Genomic DNA, 24,851 nt, shown 5'->3' with positions numbered 1-24,851 from the left:
GCCAAGCATTGGGGATATCTGGGAAATGCGATAGATATGGCTCCAGTCTCCATAAGGCTGTATTACTATTTATAAAAAAAATATTTTAAAGTTATAATAGCTACAGTTTATTGAGTAGCTACTATGTTTCTTGGTAGTATATCATTAATTTAATCCTAATAAATTGGAGATTGTTTTTAGTTTTATTGTGTGTGAACAGAACTGCAGGACGGAGAAGGTTGATGCCATCCCTAGGACCACCCTGCTAAGCATACGTCACTCCAGATGGCCTACTGTTGCCACTATCCCACATTACCTGCCTCAGTTTGCCAATGAAGCTCACGAGTAGAATCACAATTTATAAGTTAGGATTTTGAGGCATTCATCAGTTTACGGTTACAGATGTTAGGACTGAAGAGAACTTTAAAACAATATCTAATCAAATCCTCATTTTCTTCTCATATCTGAGGTCCAATGACGTTAGGGGACCACTCTAGGTTTAGGCAGTGGAGGATCTTGACTCTCCAGTAAGATCCTTTTTCCCACACTTTACAATTCATGCAAATCCAGTTATGGATTTCCAGCCCCCAGCTATGGAGATATACTAGCGAGCAAAGCAGACATAGATTTTGTCCCCACGAAGTTTAGAGTCTAGTTGAAGAGAGTAAGATAGTTCTTGGGGTAAAACAGTGTTACGTTTTTCTATGAAACCCACCAACTGTCATCTTACACTCTAGGGAGGGTAAGACAACCCTTGAAGTATGATATTGCAAAAAATATTGTCCTCTGAAACCTGCTAATTGCCAGTGACTCTGAGTAAGATATTTTTCTGGTGGGGTCATCTTTGTGTTATCTTTCCGTAGAATCCATGTAAAATGACCCATTTTTTGTTCCTGTCTGATCTCTTCTCTTTTCTGTCATCAAAAGACTAGATGGGGGCCGGCCCACATGGCTGAGTGGTTGAGTTCACGCACTCTGCTGCAGCGGCCCAGGGTTTCACCAGTTCGAATCCTGGGAGTGGACATGGCACTGCTCATCAAGCCATGTTGAGGCAACATCCCACGTGCCACAACTAAAAGGGCTCACAACTAAGAATATACAACTATGAACCGGGGGCCTTTAGGGAGAAAACGGAAAAAAATAAAATCTTTAAAAAAAAAAAAGACTAGATGGATGCTAACCAGCCTTATTGTGGTGATCATTTCACAATATATCCATATATTGAATCATTGTGTTGTACACCTGAAAATAATATGTTATATGTCAATTATATCTTAATTTTAAAAAGTAGTTTTAATTTCAAATGCCACAAAAAATGACTTGGTTTTTATGACTTTAATGGTATTGAAGTGCTCCTTGGGAAAAATCTGGTTGTTAGATCTCTAAATATGAAATTGAGAACATACATTAATTTTAAGTTGTTCTCAATCTAATGCATGTGCTATTTGTCAGGGTTGGACTTTGGATTCAGATACATTGGTATAAAAATTAAGCCTTTCAGCATTACTATATTTTTACTAAAAATGAATAAAATCTTGCCAAGTGATTTAAGTATTAAGCTCAACAGATATAATTTTTTCATTTTAAATTACTGAAGCATGTCAGAAGATGGACATTCAACATAAGAAAAAGATAGAGCTAATTGGCGTTTTACTCTCTATTTTCTTTTACAAGTATTCTTGAGAAAGTGACTTTAGGCCTGTGGAGAAATAGAGAATGAAATTATCTCACAGATTTTCTCCAGTCATTGCTTTACTGAAAGGTCTAAGAGCCTCAAGATTAGAAAGACTTAACATTGACATACTGAATAGCTCAGTGGTCTATAGTTAACACACGTTGAGAGTCAGAATTTGCGTTAGAAAGTGTGACATGCCAAGGAATTATTGGAAGTAAAGTATACTGTTAAGAATTTCAATCTCAAGATGCCAAATGTCATATAGACACCTCAGTGTAAAATAATTATTATCAAGACAGCAATCTGGTTACCACTAGTGGCTGGCTATGCCATAAAAATAACAAGGAAGATGCAGAAGGTTGAAACTTGCTGTAGCAAAACTAAGCAGACTGAAAATCGCTAACTCTGTGCGACAATTCAAATTAGATGCAATCTTTTCCACTTGCCAAAATAGACTGTGTTCAGAGGCAGGTTTTCTGCTACCTGGACAGTGTGTAAGCAACCAACTAGCTAGATGAGATAAGATATTCAGCATTCTTAATTTGCACGTTATTTGTGTTTATTCTCTTATGTTCTATTAATTTGTTCTCCTTTGGGTGGAAGAAGACTCATCATTGTTCTTGTCATTGCATTTTAGATCCTGAGAGAGTTCCAAATTTAATTAGCTTACTTGCTCTCTTTTAATATGGCAAAAACATGCACTTAGCTATCAAATTTGACCCTGCCGCACACATATCTCTCACTTTAAGAATGAATATTTACACTGTTTTAATATAAATATATGGATTAATTTTTCTAATCTTGGGTTATTTCTGTGATGTTATCAGCATAGCTCTTTAAAAATTTAAGTAGATATTATAGATTTAGATTGCTTTATTTACAACTTTCCCAAAAGTTTCCTGATGACCTTTTACAATGTATGAATTAATTATATTTGTGCTGTTTTTCTCTTTGGGAAAGATGTCCTCAGAAACTAGAAAACAAGGTTAATCCTTGTGATTTTTAGAATGGGCAATCTGGTCATAATATTGTTGTACATTCAAATAAGTATTTGCACCTTAACAGGAGTGCACATGTATATGGACCAGCACACTTCTGAAACATCAGTCTTCTGTGAAAACTTCACTGTTAAGATAATGTGAAGCAGCATATCACTTTGTGCTATAGTCAATCTACAACAATGTTAAAGCTATGGCACTTAACACAGTGAATATAAACAGCTGACACAATAAATATTTGTTAGATGAATGAATACATTTCCAATTTATTTAATGAATATAATTTAATCAAAACAGGGTGAAACTATAATACTGGGAAAATATATGAAACAAGTGTTTTGAGACATTGGCAACAGAAAATACAGACTAAACATTTTTGCTAGTAGAGCATTATTTATAGTTTTTAGCAATCCATGTATTTATTCATAAGACCTATCTGATAAAAAAAATACTGTAGATTAACATTCTCAACTTTGACTTCAAAGCAAATATTAAGAGGAGATCTTAAAAAGTCCAAACCCAGGCCACACCCCAGACAACTAAATCAGGACATTCGGGGTAGGGCCCAGGCATTAGTACTTTTTTTTTTTTCGGTGAGGAAGATTGACACTGAGCTAACATCTATTGCCAATCTTCTTTTTTGTTTTGCTTGAGAAGGATTGTCCCTGAGCCAACATCTGTGCCAAGCTCCCTCTATATTTTTATATGTGGGATGCCACCACAGCACAGCCTGATGAGTGGTGTGTAGGTCCTCACCAAGGATCTGAACCTGCAAACCTTGGGCCACCAAAGTGGAGAGCACAAACTCAACTCCAGGCTGGCCCCAGGTATCAGTACTTTTTAGAGCTTCTCAGGGGCTTCCAATGTTGCAGCCACAGTTGAGATCCTTGATCTTAGAGAGTACCACAAAGTTTGATGTTGGCCTGGTAAAATATATAACAAACACTTTTGCTTTTATCCCATAGCATTTACTTTTAAATCTTCCCTTTCTATACTTACCATATTGCATTGAAATTATTTTATCTGTCTCTACTCCAGTAAACTGAAAGCTCCTTCAAGGCAGGAACAGTATCTTATTAATCAGCTTGTACTACTGTTAGCATCTACCGTTTATGAGTATCTGTTCAGGGAGATAATGAACTAATGAACTGATTTAAAAACTGAATGAAAAATAACAGATTCTGCATCCAGGCCTGGTGGAATAATTAGTAAAGGAATAGCCCTTCCAACATAAAAGCCTATACAACTGGACAAAGCATACGAAACAACTGTTTACAGACATTGGATGACAAGCAGGGCAGGACTGATATACCTGAGAGAAGGCAAACAAAGTGAGTGGGTTTGTGTCTGGAAACACTTTCCAGATCAGGGCACAGGACTGGAGCCCAAACAGAGCATAAAGATCTCTTGCTGAGGGCTGGCCTGATGGTGTATTCATTAAGTTCACACACTCCACTTCAGCAGCCCCGGGTTCGCAGGTTCAGATTCTGGGTGCAGACCAAACACTGCTCATCAAGCCACACTGCGGCAGCATCCCACATAAAATAGAGAAACATTGGCACAGATATTAGCTCAGTGACAATCTTCCTCAAGCAAAAAGAGGAAGATTGGCAACAGATGTTAGCTCAGGGCCAATCTTCCTCACAAAAGAGGAAAAAAGAGATTTCTTGCCAGGTTGGGGAGACAGAGATTGTAGTTCAGAGCTACTGAAGTACCTGGAATTTTTATGGGAGGGTGCTAAAAAAAAGACTTTGTAGAGAGAATGAACTCCAAAACTCTGCATAGGAATCTGCTTGAATCTTTGGCTGAATACTAAGCTGTACATGTATAGCTTAGAATATTCTAGGTCAGGAAAAGAAAAAGAAATTTGAGACTACAACGAGGCAAAAATTAATCAATAGAAACAAATGCAGAAATGGAATTAGCAGAAAAAGACATTTAGAAAGCTATTATAAATACTTTTAATAATTTAGAGAAAAATTATGAACATAATGAGAGTCCTATAGAAAAATGGAAATTATGAAAAATAACAATATAGGAATTCTATAAGTGAAAGATACAATGTCTGATATGAACAATTAATGGTACAAACTCAACAGAAGAGTAGAAAAGATCAGTAAAGAAGAAAATATCTGTGAACTGAAGACAAGGCAATACTGGCACATAGTGAGAAAAAAGATGAGATAGATAGATATCATGTATATATGTTTATGTGTATGCACACACATCACAAATGAATATATGTATGTATATATATGAAATATATATGGTGTATAACAATAGCACAAAGAGCAAGAGAGACATAAGTAGAACTATACTGGTGTCATGTTCTTACATTATATATGAGATGATATAATATTGATTTGTTGCATGTTATAATTTAAGGATGCATATTATAAACTATAGAGGAATAATTTAAAAAGGAAAAAAGTTAAACAATAAGTGACATGAGAAACAAAATGAAATACACAAAAAAGTACAATACAAAAGTCGTTAAGAAAGGAACAAAAGTAACAGAACATATGGGCCAAATTGAAAATAAATAGCAAGATGATAGACTGAAATCCAAGCTTATCAGTTATTAAGTTAAATGTACATAGGCTAAAAATTCCAATTAAAAGGCATAAATTTTGAAACTAGATAAAAATATAAACAAGACTCAACTATATGCTGTTTACAAAGCATGACCATAAACCTTAAATATAAAACTAGAGATAAGATAAAAGTAAAATGATGACAAAGATCAAATATGCAGATCTAGTGATAAGAATGCTGGAAAATCCTATAGCAATATCAGACAAAGTAGACTTCAGGATAAGGAATATTACCAGAGTTAAAGAGAGTTATTTCATAATTACAGAATGGTAAATTCATTAAAAATACATAACAATCCTAAATGTGTTTGGCCTGTTAATAAATCTAGGCATGCAGGAAGCAAACACTAACAGAACAAAAGGGTTAAACAGACTAATCAGCAATTGCAGTTCTAGTTTTTGACACTTCTTTCTCAGTAATTTGTAGAATAAGAAGACAGAAAAGAAGTAAGAGTATAGAATATTTTAATTATACTAACATTCAACTTTACCAAATTAACATTTTTTAGAACAGTATACAAAACATCTACAGAATATGTATTCTTTTCAAGTACACATGGCACATTCAGCAATATAGACTATCTCCTGGTCTTAAAAGAAGCCTCAATACATTTTGAAAAGGATTGAAAGAATACAGAGTTTGGTCTCTGACCAAACACAATTAAATTGGAAATCAATAGCAAAAGATATCAGGAAAATCACCAAATATTTAGGAATTACACACTTCTGCATAACCCATGGGTGAAAGAGGAAATCACAAGTGAAATTAGAAAATACTTTGAACTAAATAAGAATAAACTGAACATATCAAAATTTTTAGAATGCGGACTGGCCTGGTGGTGCAGTGGTTAAGGTCGCACGTTCCACTTCTCGATGGCCAGGGGTTCTCCGGTTGGGATCCCGGGTGCGAAGGTGGCACTGCTTGGCAAAAATGCCATGCTGTGGTAGGCATCCCACATATAAAGTAGAGGAAGATGGGCATGGATGTTAGCTCTGGGCCAGTCTTCCTCAGCAAAAAGAGGAGGATTGGCAGTAGTTAGCTCAGGGCTGATCTTCATTCTAAAAAAGTTTTTAGAATGCAATAAAACAATGTTTAAAATAAAATGTATAGCTTTAAATGCATATATTAGAACAAATTTGCAAGATAAAGTATCTACCAAATATTTAAGGAAGAAATAATACTAATTCTGAGCAAATTCTTCCAGAAAGTGGAAAAGAGAATGAAGCTGGGTACCTGAGGGTTACTGTAGATATTCAACAAGCAATTATCTGTTTTTCTGTTTAACTTGAGGGATAACTCAGGGGTCTTGAGGATTTGTGAGCTTGTTTTGCAGAAGAAAGAGGACATCTTTGGGGAGGTTGTGATCACTGGATGAGTTTCAAGCTGCCATTGACTCCTAGAAGTCAGATTGCCCAGGGGCATGTTGGGAGCAACCCTTTTGTTTCTCCGAAGCTCCTCCTGCCAAGCCCCTTAGCTCTATAAAACCTCCTGTTTTCTGTTCTTGTGAAGGTGGATTTGAGTGAATCCATGCTCCCACCTTCTCATTTTGGCTAATTTGAATAAAACCTTTCTCCATCTCCAAGCACCAATGTCTCAGTGTTTAGCTTGCTGCACATCAGGCACACAAACTTGAGATTAAGAGATTTGGTATCAAGAATACTCCTCAACTCATTTTATGAAGCCATCATAACTAACTCTGATACTAAAAACAGACAAGAAAATTATGAGCAAAGAAAACTATAACTATACCTCAGGAACATCCATAAATATCTATAAATACCAGCAGAAAATATTCTGAAATATATGGTTTAATACAAAGTGATAAACTAAGCTTTATCCCATGATGTAAGGTTTTCTTATCTTTCACAAGTCAAGCAATGTAATTCACCATATTAACATTGAAAAGATACTAAAATATTATATGATTATCTCAATGGTTTCAGTAAAGCATATGACAAAATGTAAAAGTAATTTATTATAATTATTATAATTTTTATTATATATTTTATATAATAATTATTATAATTATTCGGTAATCTAAGAACAAAATTAAACATCCTCAACCTGATAAAGGGCATCTACGAATAGCCCATAGCTAACATACCCAATGCTTAAAGAGGGAAAGCTTTATCCCTAAGTTTGGAAATAAAGCAAGGATGTCCCCACTTCAATTCACCATTGTGTTGGAGGTCCCAGACAGTTCAATAAGTCAAGGTAAAGAAACAAAATGCATGAAGACTGAAGAGGAGATAGGAGTATCTTTATTCACCGATAACATGATCACATATGTACAAAATCCAAAGGAATCTAAATCTATCTATCTATCTATCTATCATGTATCCACTTGTCAGAACAAATAAGTGAATTTAGCAAAGTCTCAGAATACCAGGTTAATATACAAAAATGTGCACAATTAAATGAAAGTTAAAATATTACCATTTACAAATGTGTCAAAAATAAAATATCTAGCAATAAATGTAGCAATTTATGCCTAAGACCTCTACACTGAAATAAACAAAATATTGATGAGAGAAATTTTAAAAGACCTTAAAAAATTGAGAGATAAAGTATGTTCATGGAATGGAAGACTCAATATTGTTAAGATGTGAGTTGTTTATAAAATGCTCTGTAATTTCAATGCAATCCAAGTCAAAATCCTAGCAAGCTCTTTTGAGTAGAAATTCACAGGTTGATTCTAAAATGTGTATGGAAATTCAAAGGATCTATAATGATTAAAATATCTTAAAAAGAAAAACTATAAAACTTAATATGAAACTATAGTAATCAAGACAGTAGAGTATAGGAAAAAAGACAAATAAATAGATCAATGGAATGCAATACAGACTACAGAAATAAAGCTACATTTATATAGTAAATTGATTTTGACAAAGGCACTAAAGCAATGTAATGGGGAAATAAAATTTTTTCAACAAATGATGCTGGAACAATTGTATAAAAGTATGGATTGAAGTGAAATCAAACATCTATCAGACCCCACAGACAGAAATTCATAGAAAAACATCATTAAGAAAATAAGTAGGCAATCTACATGGAGAAAATATTCACAATGCACATAGATGACAAAGGATTTGTATGAAGAATTAATGAAAAAGATTGCTAAAAACCAAAAATAAAACAGCAAACAGCCCAATGAAAATGGGCAATAGACTTGAGCAGGAACTTCACACAGAAAAAAAATATATTAAAGGTCGATAATCATATCAAAAAGTGCTTAGCATCTTTAGGCATCAGGAAAATTTAAAATTAACACCACAAGACCCACTACATATGCATTACATTCATGAAAATGAGTAAGACTGACAAAACCAAGTTTTGTAAATAATATGGATCAGCCAAAACTTGAATACATTGCTGAGAGGAATGTAAAATGATAGGTTAAACCTCTGATGAAATGTATCAGTTTGCTAGGGCTGCTGTAACAAATACCACAGACTAGATGGCTTAAACAACAGAAATTTATTTTCTCACAGTTCTGGATGCTAAAAATCTGAGGTCAAAGTGTCCACAGAGTTGATTTCTTATGAGGTCTCTCTCCTTGGCTTGTAGATAGCCATCTTCTCCCTCTTTCTTCACATGGTCTTTCCTCTGTGTGTTATCCTAATCTCTCTTTATAAGAACACTAGTCATATTGGATTAGCGTCCTCATGTGATCTCATTTTACCCTGATTACCTCTTTTAAAGTCTCTGTTTCCAAATACACTAGGAGTTCAACATATGAATATTGGAGGGACACAATTCAGCCTATAACACCTAGCAAAATCACAATTCTGGTTAATTCTAACTCTCCCCCAGTTTTGCATTTATTTCTGAGTACTTGAACGTGATTTAAGAAAAAGACATCACTACCATGTTTGGTCAGGTAGGTCCTTAATACTTCCCAGCAATCATACCATTTTCCCCTAGTCCATTTATTCTTGCTCTCATAACAACTATTTCATACCTTCCCTGTATCCAATACCTTAAACTTCTTTCCTATTGTTATGGATGAGATTTTCATGTTCCCAATGTAGGACAACCTGTACACTCACTGTGAAATTCCTCATAGATTACTTACTCACGGCCATTATTCCGGCAATTCTTGTTGTTGTCTCCTGTGTCATCATTCTCCCCTTTCAGCTGTTTTTTTTTTTCTGAAGATTAGCCCTGAGCTAACATCTGTTGCTAATCTTTTTGTGTGTGTGTGAGGAAGATTCACTCTGAGCTAACATCTGTTGCCGATCCTTCTCTTTTTTTGCTTGAGAAAGATTAGCCCTGAGCTAATATCTGTGCCAATCTTCCTCTACTTTGCATGCGGATTGCCTCCACAGCATGGCTTATGAGTGGAGTAGGTCCACACCCAGCATCCAAACCTGCAAACCCCGGGCTGCCAAAGCAGAACACACAGAACTTTAACCACTCGGCCACAGGGCTAACCCTCTTCTTCTTTTTTGCTTGAGGAAGATTAAACCTGAGCTAACATCTGTGCCAATCCTCCTCCACTTTATATGTGAGTCACCACCACAGCATGGCTGATGCATGGTATAGGTATGGGCCCAGGATCCAAACCCACAAACCCAGGCCACTGAAGTGGAGTGCACCAAACTTAACCACTTAGCCATGGGGCCAGCACCCTCAACTCATTTGTCTCATTGATCCCACAAGTACGCTGATATTTATTCCAGCTTAAAAAATTTCTTTCGGTCCAATTTATTTCTCTAGATGTCACTCCATTTCTCTCTTTTCCTGTATGTATCACAGTTCCTGAAAGTACTGTGCATATACTTATTATCTTCATTGTTTTTCCTCCTGATGCCTCTTGCACCCACTCCAGTCAAGTTTTTCAACCACCACACTTCCAAAACCACTTTCATAAGGTCGTTGACGATCTACACATTGCTAAATCTGGCATGCTGATCTTTCTTAACTTAGAGTATTTGACAATTGTTCATGCTCTCCTCATTGAAACACTGTTTTTTCCCCAGTTTTATTGAGATATAATTGACATATACCATTGTATAAGTTTAAGGTGCACAACTTAATGACTTGATACATGTATATATTGTGAAATAATTACCACAGTAGGTTTATTTAACACATCCATCACCTCACATAATTGCTTTTGTTGTGTGTTTGGTCAGAACACTTAAGACTTACTCTCTTAGCAACTTTCGTGTATACAATATAGTATCATTAACTATAGTTGCCATGATGTACTTTAGATCCCCAGAACTTATTTTTCATGTAACTAGAAGTTTGTACCCTTTAACCAACATCTCCCCATTTCCCCCTACCCCAGCCCTGGGCAACCACCATTCCATGCTCTGTTTCTATGAGTTAGGGTGTTTTTTTAAAAAAACTTGACTACAGGTAGCCAGCCCAGTGGTGCAGCAGTTAAATTTGTATGTTCCACTGTGGTGGCCCAGGGTTCACTGGTTCAGATCCTGGATACAGACCTATTCACTGCTTGTCAAGCTGTGCTGCGGCAGGCATCCCGCATATAAAGTGGAGGAAGATGGGCACAGATGTTAGCTCAGGGCCAGTCTTCCTCAGCAAAAAAGGAGGATTGGCAGCAGATGTTAGCTCAGGGATAATCTTCCTCAAAAGAAAAGAAAAGAAAAAATTTTAAAAAACTTGACTATAGAAAGCCACACTTATGCTCATTAGCTGTGTCATCTCAGTCACTTTGGGTCCTTGACTTCTAATGTAGGTCTATCAATAGACCTCTTCACTTTCTAACCCTTCAACTGTGGTGCTAGAAAGCTTTAAAAGCAATCTCTGATTCAACAATTTCGTGATTTATAACTCCAGGCTGGTCCTCTTCTCTGAACTGCTCTCTTGTGTCCAACTCATTCCTCAGCATCTCTGCTCAGATGGTTAAAACACATTTTGCACTTAACATGAATAAAACTCAGCTACTCATCTTGCCTCACAAACCTGTTCCTCAGTCTTCCTCATGCCAATTTTTGACAATTCCATTCTTCTAGTTATTTAGGTTAAACACCTTGGAGTTAATTTTGACTCCTCTCTTTTTCCGATGTCATTCATGAAATCTGTTAACAAACTTTATGGGATATAAGTGCAAAATGTATACAGAATCTCATCAATTGTCTTCACTTTCATTGCTAAGTCCAAGACATCAGCATTTCTCACCTGGATCACTATCTTACTTCTATCCCTGCCTTTAGTCTATTCTCAACACAGCATCCAGACTGACCCTGACAACAGATCATGTCACTTCTCTGTTCAAAACTCTCCAGTACCTTCTACTAGAGTAGAAGCTAAAGCCATTATAATGGCCAAGAAGTATTGCAAATTGTTCTACTTCAAGTCTCTGAACTCATTCTCTATTCTTTCCACCTTGCTCACTCTTCTCCAAGCACTCACTCTCTTTGTGAATCCTTAAACTCTCTAAACTCTAGCTCACCTCATAACCTTAGCATTTGCTGCTGCCTCTGTATGTTTTCTGGATATGCACATGCCTTACTCCCTCACCTACTTCCCATTTTTATTCAAATATCACTCTCTGTATAAGACCTTTCTTGGCCATCCTTTTTTAAAACATCAAACCCTTCTTAGTACTGCTTGTTCTTCTTCCTCAGTTTATGTTCCTCTATAACACTTACCGCTATCTAACAACAGACAATGGATTACTTATTTACTTTCTTCATTGTTTCTTTTCCCCCAATAGAATTTAAGCTCCATAAAATACAGAATTAAGTACTAAAAATTTTATGTTTCTTTTGATTATTGCTTTTATTGTAGCATCCATATCAGTGTGTCTGTCACAAAGTATGTGCTCAATAAATACTCTTTGAATGAATTTAGTCCAATCCTCCAGTTTGAAGGAGTAGGTTACTTAGGCTTTTTCTTCTGTAACAATCTCTCTAAATGGATTTGATTCACATTGAATCTTGATATGAAAGCACAATGAAGTGAGTTTAATTTATTGGTGTTATTTTATGTAATCAACTGTACAGTACTCTAAAAGATAGTATAAAAATAGGGGTCAATGGTTTGCAGAAAAAAAGCAATAACTTTCTCAATATTACAACAGACACAAGTAGCAATTTTACACCTTTTATTTAACCAAGTTAATTTTAAAATATGTTTGTAGGGACCAGCCTGGTGGCATAGCAGTTAAGTTTGCACGCTCCACTCTGGCGGCCCAGGTTTCACCTGTTCGGATCCAGGGTGTGGACATACACACTGCTTATCAAGCCATGCTTTGGCAGGTGTCCCACAAATAAAATAGAGGAAGATGGAGATAGATGTAAGCTCAGCGCCAATCTTCCTCAGCAAAAAGAGTAGGATTGGCAGCAGATGTTAGCTCAGGGCTAATCTTCCTCAAAGAAAAAAATATATTCATAAACTGATAGTGTGATTCATCACAGGGCACATCACTGTATCCTATTTTGTAAACTTTAAGCAAACCAAATTTGAACTATAAATATTGAAAGTAATCCCTTACCTTTAGCAGCACAAATTGAACCACTAATAACCACATTCACTTAACACAGCAAATAGATGGAGTAAAAATAATAGTGGTGCCTATTATTCACGACCTTTCAACAGAGAAAATTACCCCATGTTTTAAACTGTAAATAAACATGTAAAATATTATGTCTGTTTGCTTTTTCAACCATTAACATTCAGATCTTTAATTAATTCAGGCAAAATTACAACTAAATAATCTTTTTCATTAGTTTAATTGAATAATAAATATGAAAGGGTGGTCATATATATATAAATTCATAAATATATGTAAATTTATACTTTTGAAAATGTTGTTTAGAGTTGTCTAAATAATTTAAGACTATTCCAAGAAGTGGACTCAACATTGGGTTAAGAATCACAATGTCTAGATTATATTTTTTTAACTCTGCTACTGTTCAAAATTGATCTGTTAGAACTAGAGCACATGGTGACATATCTTAGGTCCCCAGCCTTTTTATCTGTAAATGTTAAACCAGTTATTCTCTTAGAGCTCATCTAGTTGCTATATGAGTACTATTTTTACCATGTTTACAAAGTGTTAATCTCTGAAATTAAATTGCACGTTTTCAGGTAATTGTTTTATTTTTTTTTAATCTTAATGACAAATCTAAGAAACTAGGCAGTTCCTAACACTTTGTGAGAAAGAAAACACTTTCCATTTTTTCCAAAATTTCTTTTCACCTGGTTAATTCTTGCTCATCTTTCAGTTTTCAATTCAGTTGTCTCTTTCTAAAGGAAGCTTTCCTTAATTGCATTTTATATATTATTCTATATCAGCACTGTCCAATAGAACTTTCTGCTATGATGGAAATGTTCCATATTTTGTTGTCCAATATGGTAGCCAATAGCCACATGTAGCTGTTGAGGACTTGAAATGTGGCTGGTGTGATGGAGGAACTGACTTTTAAATGTCATTCCTTTTTACTAAATTCAAATTTAAATTTAATAAATCATATACAGCTGGTGGTTACCGTATTGGATAGCACAGTTCTAGACCATGACCCTTTCCTTTACTGTATTTGTCATCATTATGGCTTCGCATTTCTTTGTGTAATTACTTGATTAATATCTTGCTCCACCATTAGAGTTTAATTGTCACAACTAAACAGGGCCACGTATATTTTTACTCATCTTTGAATCTTCAGGACCTAGCCAAATGTGTGGCAAAAAGTAAGTGCTTAATAAATAATCATGGTAGGAATTCTGCATTGTGCAACTCCAGGGGCACCATCCATGTTGTAGTCTATGTAAATGACAACTTCATGGAATGTTCAATGCATTGCAGCCAATGGAGTGGCACAACAGAGTGGCTCTGAACCAAGGTAGAGAAGAGAAGAGTTTACTGAAAGTGGAATCTACAACAGAGAAAGGGCCATTGTCCATGCTCCCCTTTCTAAGAGAGCTCAGTGACTAACAATGAAGCATTAAGATTTACTAATCAAGAGTCTAAGATCCTTTAGAATTTTTTTGAGAATCACCTATTCATTGACTTATGTAGATAAATACTCTAATTTGTATATTGACAGTCATCAATTTCAAGATAACATGCTTTAAACTAGGGATTTTCATTATACATGTGAAAGCCTGAAAAAGATCAGAAGACAAATCAGGTCTTTCCTTATTGTGTGTAGCAACCGATTGTGAACTGTATATGGCTATTCCTTTGCATTTGTACAGTTTACTTTAGATAAAATTCTGTATTTCTGAAATATAAAATCCAAGGGGATTTCTATATAGGTAAACAAATGCTACTAAAATATCAGAAGCTATCTTACTTGAGTCTTCAACACACACATGTTCATACATGTTCATATATGAAATCCAGCACTAGATTTTCTTTTTTGCTGTTTTTAATATAATCCCTTTAATTCAATAAGTTCAGCTTTTTATTTGGAATGAAAATTAAGTCACTGGGTCGAAACCCTCTTCAGTGACTGTTAATTTTCCAAGAGGTAAGCAGCTTTCTAATTTTTTTCTTTACGCGACTTGTAGCAAATCTATTGGTTCCAACTTCCTTCTTTTTGACCTTTCTCTCTGACTCATTCTACCATCACCTACCAGATCTGTCAAGAAAAGGAAAGTTAATAACCAGGTTCCAAGCCAAGAATGAGATTAGATTCACACTCCAGCGAGGAAAGGAGAGTTTTGAATTTTGAAAAGAAACCCTTCAAGGGTCATGTAATTACTAGGGTGTTATCAAAAAGTTATTATTGCTGCATATTCCTCATTTGGGAGGCGGGTGCCACAATGCCACAGGGCAGTGGAAAGTTATAAATGGTGACATGCAAATGAGTCAGGACAGCACATACGTTGGTGTTCTGTTGCCCCATTTGCTAATGGAAAATGTACCATCGGAAAGCATGCCTTTCATGGAGAAAGACATATCTAGGACATTGGTTGGGATTTATAGTCAACCATCTTTCTGCTGCTTCATTGGCTTTTACAATTCATTTCAATTTTCACTTATAGGAAAAAATCACAGTGCATAGATTAGCATATATCCCCCGTCATGCTTCTTTTGGCTGCTGCTTTTACTTGTGATTAATTTTTAAAATTCAGCTAATTTATTGATGTGATAGTTCCTGAGAGTCATGACTTGGAAAATAATTTTGTCTTCATCAAGACTTGTCTCCATAACAATGCTCTTATATGCTTGTGCTAAGCAATTGCTCTGCTCTTCAAATTCTACCTTGACTTAAACACCCACTCTCCTTTTTTAATTAAAGAGTCCGGTTTCAGATTTGTTATTGCCTAGAGAAAGGAAAAAAAAGATAAATAAAAAAATTACATGCTTCAAGACCTTTTAATGCATAAAAGGTCTGGAAATCACAAATCATTTAGTGCTTCCTATATTAGAACATTAATTCTTAGGAAAATGTTTTATTCAGATTTAATCAGCACCTCAGAGATATCATCTGAATCTTTTGAGATTTTTGCAACCCTTATTTATGACCCAGTTTTTAAATTTTTCAAGTGTTAATGAACTACTACTTTCTGCATGTAAATAGGAAATCAAAACCATTTGGAATAGATTATCTCTTGTTATCTATTTGACTGGTAGATTTAAGCACTTTATTTTACTTTTACCTGAAGGAATAATGATGTCACAACTTATATACCCTGAGACCAAATAATTAAAATGTGAAGACACTAATTTCACCTACAGTGGTGTTTTATAAAGCTCTAAAAACATGCACTATGTGAATATAAATTTATTGTTTGTGTTGTTAATTATTACATTATATTTCTGAGCATAGTATCACAGTACACTTTTAATAATTGCTCAAAACTTTTAAAATATTTTTGCTTCCATATAAACAAAATGAGACACATATAAGAAGAACAAAATCATTCTTGTTTGAGCTTTTCATCTACAATCATGGACATCAGCTAAGAATATTAAAACAATAATAGAAATCATAGATACAATATATTTTTTCGTGTGTGCCAGTTTCCGTGGTAATATTTGACTATTAAAACCCTATGAGTTTGAAATTATCCCAAGGTACAGATTATGAAACTGATCCTTAGTTTAAGTAATACTTTCAAGATCTGTATCTATTAAGTAACAAGAGTAGAAGCCATGTTCATTTTTGTCTGACTCCAGAGCCCTCACTTTTAACCACTCTGTTATTTCAAGGACTCCATTTCTTTTTTGGGTCAAGAAGTCAGACTCGTTCAATATTTTCAGAGGTCGACAGCTGTATCATAGCGTTTTGTATTACTGAAACCAGATTGTCACAGTAGAACTAAAAATAGAACTCATCAAATGACTTGCTAAGAGTGATTCCATTTATAGATATTAGACCAGTGATATAACTTTTATAAAGACAAATGTTTCAAGGAAAATCAAAAGATACCCATCCTTAAGGAATAGAATGGGACTTGAAATCAGTGACCAAAGGTAGATGTAAGAGACCATTCCTAGACTTTTAGAAGGGAACCTCCATTCTTAGCGTCAGTTTGCTCCGGCAATACCTGGCCTCCTATTTCTGATGGCTTCTTACAAGACTCGGTCCATCAGTAATCCTTCCTCTTTAGTACCTTTAATTGTTTTCATATTATGTGCATCTTCTTATAACCACAATATGCTCAAATAGCCCTAGAACAGGAAATTTATTTCCAAGCCAGTGCCACCATATATTATTTTGCCTTAAATATCAAGTTCTTGTAAGTAGAAATCTATTCTTGTCATTCATTCCTCAGTCTTCTGCAATTAAGGGCCAAATCTCAGCACTTTAAATATGCTCTAAAGTCTATTTGGAGGAAATCCAACTCCCAATTCAGTTTTATTCTTAAGTTCTACCCTACCACCTCATTTATTAGTTATGTTCATAAGGAATTTCATATCATTGAGCATTGTATTATAAAAATTATTTAATGGAAAAGGGAAAAGAGTGCTAAAAAGAGTTTTAAGAGTATCAAATAAAAATCCTTTTCTCCTACACGATTTTAAATGAATGCTTGGTTTAATTATGTGTATAGCTGTAAAATCTAAAAATCATTATGGAAATCCAAAATTTTTATGATTTAGAAGCAGATTATTAAAATAAAAATAAAACAAACAAAATCTAAGAAAGATAAACTATTTTAGCCAATATCACTCGGTGATAGATCCAAAAGTCAAAATAATGGAATAACTCTAGTTTAATCTAGATTTTCATCAAGATGTCTTTTATTTTCTTATGAATACCATGACATTAATTATTCTCTCTTGCACATCTTAATAATATTGACCATCCACTATATTTTTAAAACACAACATCTCTTTGCCAGTGTTTTTGGTTGGCTCATCTACTTTTTTCCAAGCCATAATTTAGGCCTTGATGTCAATTCACACTGGTGAATTTATTTCAAATTCTATTGATTCATTAATTGATTATGCTTTTGTCCAGCTTTATTGTGAATTTCAAGAGAAATTCTTATATGATACTTCTGTAATACATTACAATTTATCATCTTTTTCTACTTGAATCATTTTCCTCCCTTGCTCTCCCAATGTTACTCTTCATTGATTACCCTCCTAATGTCAGATTCCTGTTGGCCATTCTCCTCTGATGCCCTATTTTCTTTTGACAACACTTAAACTCAAGCAATCCTTAAATTCATACTCTTTGTCTTCTCAGGCAAGCTTACTGTGTTGAAAAGGCATGAAATTTGTAGTAAGAGTATTTGGATATGAAATCTGTCTGGGCTAATAAATAACTGGGCTTCCTTGAACTAGTTAGTTAGACTTCTCAGTGTCAGTTTCCTAATCAAATAATTTGAAATGCTATTAGCTTATCTCATAGGAGGGTTGTGAATCTCAAAGGAGATAATGCATATCAGAGTTCTTTGCAAACACTGAAGATTTATAAGAACACTGTTGTTACTTTGAATCTACAATCTCTTTAGATAACCTGTGGCTTCACCCCTTTAACTACCTATTTACTATCTACTTCTCACCTGAGATACTCATAAATCATCTCCACCACAGACACTCCAAATGAGGAAAAACAAAAACAAAAAACTAAAGCATGACCATGATAGAGATCTTGATGAAAGGAGATTGTGCAAGTTTGGAGGCCATTGGTGTGAGGAAGAAGCACAACTGGAGCCATTAAAATTTTTTGAACAGACCTGTTACATGATTAATTTGGTTTTACAAAGATTTCTGGAGAAAATGTTAAGAAAGTGAATGGAATTTGTCTCCAGAAGGAAAAAAAAAAAAGGAGAATGAGACTAAGTCTACACCAGTGATAGAACATATAAGAAGGGAAGTTGAAGGGAGAAATCTTATTCTGTACTGACATGACATACCAAAGAAGTATAAGAAAGAGCTGTAAATGTTGAATGACTTTCAAGTTTCAGGACCAAGTGACAAGATGATGGTGACTCTGTTAAGCTGAATTGCAGGTTGACGTTATGCGCTGAATTGTGATCACCAAAAAGATATGTTGAAATCCTAGTCCCAGAACCTGTGAAAGCAACCTTATTTGGAAACAGAGTCTTTGCAGATGTAATTAAATTAGGATGAGGCCATTAGGGTGAGCCCTAATCAAATATGGCTCATGTCCTTATAAAAAGAGGAAAACGCCTTGTAAAGACGGAGATACACAGGAAGAATGCTATGTGAAGACAGAAACAGAGATTGGAATAATGCAGCTGCAAGCCAAGGAGTACCAAAGATTAATAGCCACCCCCAGAAACTAGGAAGAGGCAAGGAAGGAGTCTCCTCTACAGGTTTCAGAGGGAATGTAGCCCTGCTGACGATTTTATTTCATTCAGACTTCTAGCCTCCACCAACTGTGAGAGAATACATTTCTGTTGTTTTAAGCCGCCTAGTTTGTGGTACTTTGTTACAGCAGCCCCAGGAAATGAATACAGTTGATAACCTTAGTTTCTATTTGGTAAATGCTATGTTTGAGAGGCCATTGGAACACCCATGGGGAGAGGTACAGCAGACAGTAAGAAATACAAATCTAATGCTCAGGGAAAAGGTCAAGGCTAGAAACACAGCCCTGGGAAACTTCAATATAGCAACCGTAGTTGAAATCATCCTATAAGGAGGACGTAACATATTGCATTAATCAAGGTCATTAGTGCTAGCTGCTGTAAACAACAGTAATCCAAAAATCTATGATAATATAATCAAGTTTTCCTATTCACTTCACAGCTGAAATAGGTTTTCAGCAGGGAACCTTCCACATGGTCACCAGGGATCCCAGTCCTTGCATCTTATGGCTCCAATATCTTAAAGGGACTCCTGATTCTTCATTGGATTCTCTGTACTCAGCAGTCCAATGAGCGAAGAGAGAGAGAGAGTAGCATGATGTAAGATACTTTATGAACCAGGTCTGTCCATATTCCACTAGCTAGAACCAGTCACTTGCCCCAAACATAACTGCAAAGGATGCTGGGGAATGCAGTCTCCTTGTTTGAGCAGATGAATATCTTTAGATTCTGTCAAAGATGGGCATAGAAACAAATGTATGCAAGACAGAAAATGACCTTCATACTTAAGTAAGTGTAGACAAGAGTCTTCTATGTTCAGAGGAGAGAGATGGAGAGAGAGAAAGACCATTTTTGGCTATTTGAAATCAAAGTACAGCACTATATGTGTAAGACTTTGAAGAAACACTAGGATTTGGACAAATAGTGATAGAAAGGAAATCCTTCAGGAAGAAGATAATCGAATGAGCAGAGCCACAGAGGGAGAGGATCCCAGGATTTCTTCTGAAAATAGCATTTGGCCAGTTTGGTTAAGACATGTAAATCGGAATTCAGTTAAAATCAAAGCAGGATATTTATGTATCCCTAGTTCATGCCCAATTCAGTAGTAGATTCACACTTTCACTTTACCTTTGCCAAGTAGGTTTCAAATTCTGCAGACGCTAATTTATGAAAATTTACTACTGAAGTGAGAATGACAGTTATTTCTTTCCACTTCTCAGTATGGGACCACAGTTTTATTAGAATGCTTGCACTCTGAGCTCAGCAAGGAGCATGTTATAATTAGATGAGTATTACAATAGAGGCTCTGTTAATGGGATTTTTGAGACATAGTAAAAAAGAAAACTTATGAGAGTGTCTCCATTAGACTCTATATAAGTAAGGGGAACCTGTCTTAGGAGACCACTAAAGAAATCAGCGGGAGTTAGTTAACTGAAGGTCGAACAAAATGACATGATAAGCCTTAGGGGATACTGTTAAAGTAATCATTGCAGATAAGGGACTGACTGACTGTCGGAGGTGCCTGTGCATATTTCTAATATGAAAATGAAAATGGGAATTAAAACAGCAGAAATGGCCTCTTTATTTTTGTATTAACTTGAATACCATCTATCAATAAACAATATTAAAATATTTTTTTCTACACATTGAAAGTGTGAACTCACAGGGCATCCTCTAACGGACATGTTCCACATGGAGTATTTAAAATTATTCTATTTTGAGGTCGAGTAGCCTCTGCCTACTTTTTTAAGTGTATATTTTTTTCTGAATGTATAAAAAAAAACACTCATAGCTAGAAAACTTAGAAAATAAAGAAAACATAAGAAGATAAAGCATATAAAACGCCACAATTCCGGAAAACTAACATTTTTTATGTTTTCCTATTTACTATTCATATATATCATATTACTTACCTATTATAATAACGCATATCTGTTTTTCTATTCAGTACTTTTCATTGAATATTTTGGATTGGATGGTCCCTTTTTTCCTTTGACATAATCTTTTTCATTATCCTGGAAAAATCATGTGACACAGCCTTAAAAATAATTACAGAAACTTTCATCTAATCAGTCTGGATTTCCTCTAAGGGAAGTTAAAGAAAATGAAATCAATTATTTTTTGCTTATTCAGCACAAGTCTGTACCGTTCTTGTTCGGGGAAAGAAAACAATATTTCCAAAGAAGAGGAAGCATAAGTAGGATGAAAGAGAGTGTCACCTTGGTTGAAGCCTTCATTCTCTGTGGGCCTGCCTTTTGGCATTGTAGTTCTCTATGACTAGGGCTTCCTCTAAATACCGTTCAGTTATCAGAGGGCAAGGAGAGAAAGGGCAGGCAATGAGGAGAGACTTGATCCCTTCTTCACTTTGTAGATTTCTGCCTCAGAAACTAGACTAACTGGAATGAGACTCTCTGCTCATCATTGCTGACCCTCCCAAACATTGAACTCCTGTCTCCAAGATAAAAAGGGTTCCATATGGGTTTCCTCTTTCCCTAGCAGTCATCTTTGAGAAACCACGGGCAATTGGTCCTGGTATTCAAAATGACATGACTTTAGGATTCCATTCTGTACAATGTTATAATTTAGAGCACCAGGAAAAAATTAAATAGCAGGATTGCTGCAACATAAATGTGCTTTTTCCTGTTTGACCTGGCAAGAAACTAGCAACTCAACTAAGAGAAAAGGCAGCTAGGTGTTATGAAGGTGAAGAAACATTGTTCTAGGGCAGGTGTTCATCCCAATAATAGGACGATTGAAGGCTGTTAATCATGTCAGACTATAGTCGATGTGCAACAGTACTGCTTCCTCTACCCATTTGAGACTTGGATGTTATTTGCATAAGCTAATAAATAAAAGACTAACTAGACGGAAAACATATTTTTCTTATTTCTTAATGCTTTTATAGGCATAAAGTAAAGCATGTACAAAACATAAATGTTTCCATTTATGCTGTCTTGAACCATAAGCATATATGAAAACTAGAGTCTTACTTTTAATAATCAATTGTTAATATGGCCCCAGGAGATTTTAGTCAGTTTTAAAAGTAAAGGTTTGAACAATGGATTTCGAAATCCTGCTGACCTAATATTGAATGGATAAATTCATATGTGTTTATATATCCTGATTGGAGGATTAAAAAAATTACCATGTTTGCTATGGTTGCATCAAACCAGATGATGAAATTTCTGTTATAAAAAGCGATAATAACACACTTTGATGTGAACATAAATAATAACTGAAAATTATTTGAGTGTGTGATATCCATATATGATTCTTGGCACATAACTGTGCCAAAGAATTGCATTACAGTTGATCAAGGTTTAAAATATGATTGCTGTCAGATTGTAAATGGTCTTTGATCCCAAATTACTTCTGTTGGCGAATATTAGGATCTATTTTTCTTTCCTGCTTTACTTACTTTTTTTTTTCAGTAACATGCTTTTGTTTGCTTTGGTGTTAACTTATTTATTTATTTTTTAATAAGCAAATGAGCAAGATCTTTGGTAGTCAAATCAATTGCTTCCTTGAAGTGAGCATAAGGAAGGAGAACCAGGAATGTGAGGGGGAGGAAGGATGGAGATTTTTCTTTATTTTTAAAGTGAAGACTAAATCTTCATTTGAACTTTTTTTCTCTTGGTGTCCTGAGATCCTCCATAACTAAATGGCACTATATGCCATTCTTCACAATTTTTAGGGTTGTACCTTATATATATATATATATATATATATATATATATATATGTGAGAAAGATTGTCCCTGAGCTAACATCTGTGCCAATCTTCCTCTATTTTTTATGCGGGACGCTGCCACAGCATGGCTTGATGAGTGGTGTGTAGGTCCACGCCCAGGATCCTAACCCACGAACCCTGGGTTGCCAAGGCAGAGTATACGAACTTAACCACTATGCCTCAGTTGTACCTAACAAAATTTTTAAAGAAATTTTAAATATATCCTCTGAACTAATAACCATGACCATTTCTCCTCTGATAGATTATAAGCTTCCCATTCCAGAAGACAGAATAAGATCAGATAGATTTAAATGGGTCATGAAAATAGAAAAAACATGTTTAAGAAAAAAGAAATGGTATAATATCCAGTGAAATAAGTGATCATAGAATGTTGGAGCTACACAGAAATCTAAATGAGTGAATTTGCCACGTAAAGCATATTTCTCTGGACCGTTGGTCTCATAACGAAATTACATATTATAAGTATTAATAAAAATGAAATCACTCCAATAGTGTTCTTCTCAGTGGTGTTCTTACAGATTAGACTCTTTTCAAACTTAATCACTTAAACACATGGGCTTGTTGTACCCCTATATCCTTCTAGATTCTCTTCCTTTTAAGAGTTTAGTCCTAAATAATGAAAAGTCCCACATATTCTGCAGACTTCTCTTTACTGTTTGACCTCATCAGTCTCCCTCAACCTAAGTTTCCAGGCCCACATCTTGAAATCTCTGCCTCTAAAACATCTCTTCAAAATTTTCACCGCGATTTTCATCTTGAAAATAGCAGGATACTTCTCTCCCACCTAAAGCTTTGTATATTATACCTTATATCCCTGTTATGATCAATGTTGGAGATTTCAATAATTCTGCCACCTGATTTTGTAGATGATGTCAGGTTTTCTATTTTTTTAATTTTTGGGTTTTTTTTGTTCACTAACTTATTATGTGCTTTTGGAATTTTTTCTGGTAGTACTAACTTTACAAAGAGAACTATTTGAGAAAATGTTTTAAGTTTTAAAAAGTCATAAAAGCAATTATGTGGAAGACTAAATTGAATATTACAAAGCAAAGAACACCCATGGTTAACACACGTATTTTAAGAGATTTCTTGAATCCTACCTGTATACTAACATGGAAATATGGATGGATTGCATGGGATCAGAGTTACTACATAGTCTCTCTTGAGAGGTGGACATCTCTGACCACAAGAAGCAACAACTCATAAGACAGTTTTTTGTCTTAGAAAAATAAAAATGTTTTTATAGTTGATTTGGTGTTCAGTGAGAGAACAAGTGGCTCCGGCAGAGATGGGTCACTTTTATTATCCAAAAGAAAATGCTTTATTTTTCTTCCACTGGCCTCTTCCTCTCTTAGCCTACAAATAACCTCAACGTATCTCTCATTCTTCCCTTATGCTCACTGATCTATCCCAAGTGCTTAGAATAGTGCTAGAAAAATAGTAAGTGCCCAATAAAATTTTTGAATTAAGTAATTAAAATAAAATCTTAATCTACCTGTCTAGATACCATCTAGTTTATTTCCTTCTATTTCAAAAATGAACTGAATGTAAGAGAGTACTCAATATTTGCTATCCCTTCTTCCTCAGGTCAAATCACTTGTAAGCCCACCAAAAGCAATTGTCTATGTGTACCGTTAAAATAAAACTTCTCTCGATGTCACAGTGTAACAGCCAATTCCAGAGCTGTCTTCTCTCTAATCTTCCAAATTGACCTCCTCACGGCAGTTGACCCTTTGAAGTTTTGTATCTTTCTTGAAACTCCTCTCAGAATTTTCTAACAAGATAAGCTCTCTATTTCTCTCTCTCCCTTCCTCATTATAACCCCATATTGACTAGTGTCTTCTGAGAATCTATTTAACAACTAGTTTAGATTCTGGAATCTGATTGCCTAGTTCAAATTCTAGCTTCCCTAGTTACAAGATCTTCTGAGCACGCTCTTAGACCTCTCTGTATTTATCACAGACCGTTACAACATCTGTAAAATGAGGGAAATAATCTTACCTACCTCATATGGTTTCCATGGGTATAAAATAAAGTAAAATATACAGACTCCTTACAATAATATTTGACTCATCATAAATACTCAGTATTATTAATTTTTATAAGATATTAAAGAACAACACCTAAACATATTTCATTCCCATATT

This window comes from Equus przewalskii, chromosome X, assembly GCF_037783145.1.
Source record: "Equus przewalskii isolate Varuska chromosome X, EquPr2, whole genome shotgun sequence".
NCBI lineage: Eukaryota > Metazoa > Chordata > Mammalia > Perissodactyla > Equidae > Equus > Equus przewalskii.
Note: the sequence above shows the minus strand (reverse complement) of the source record.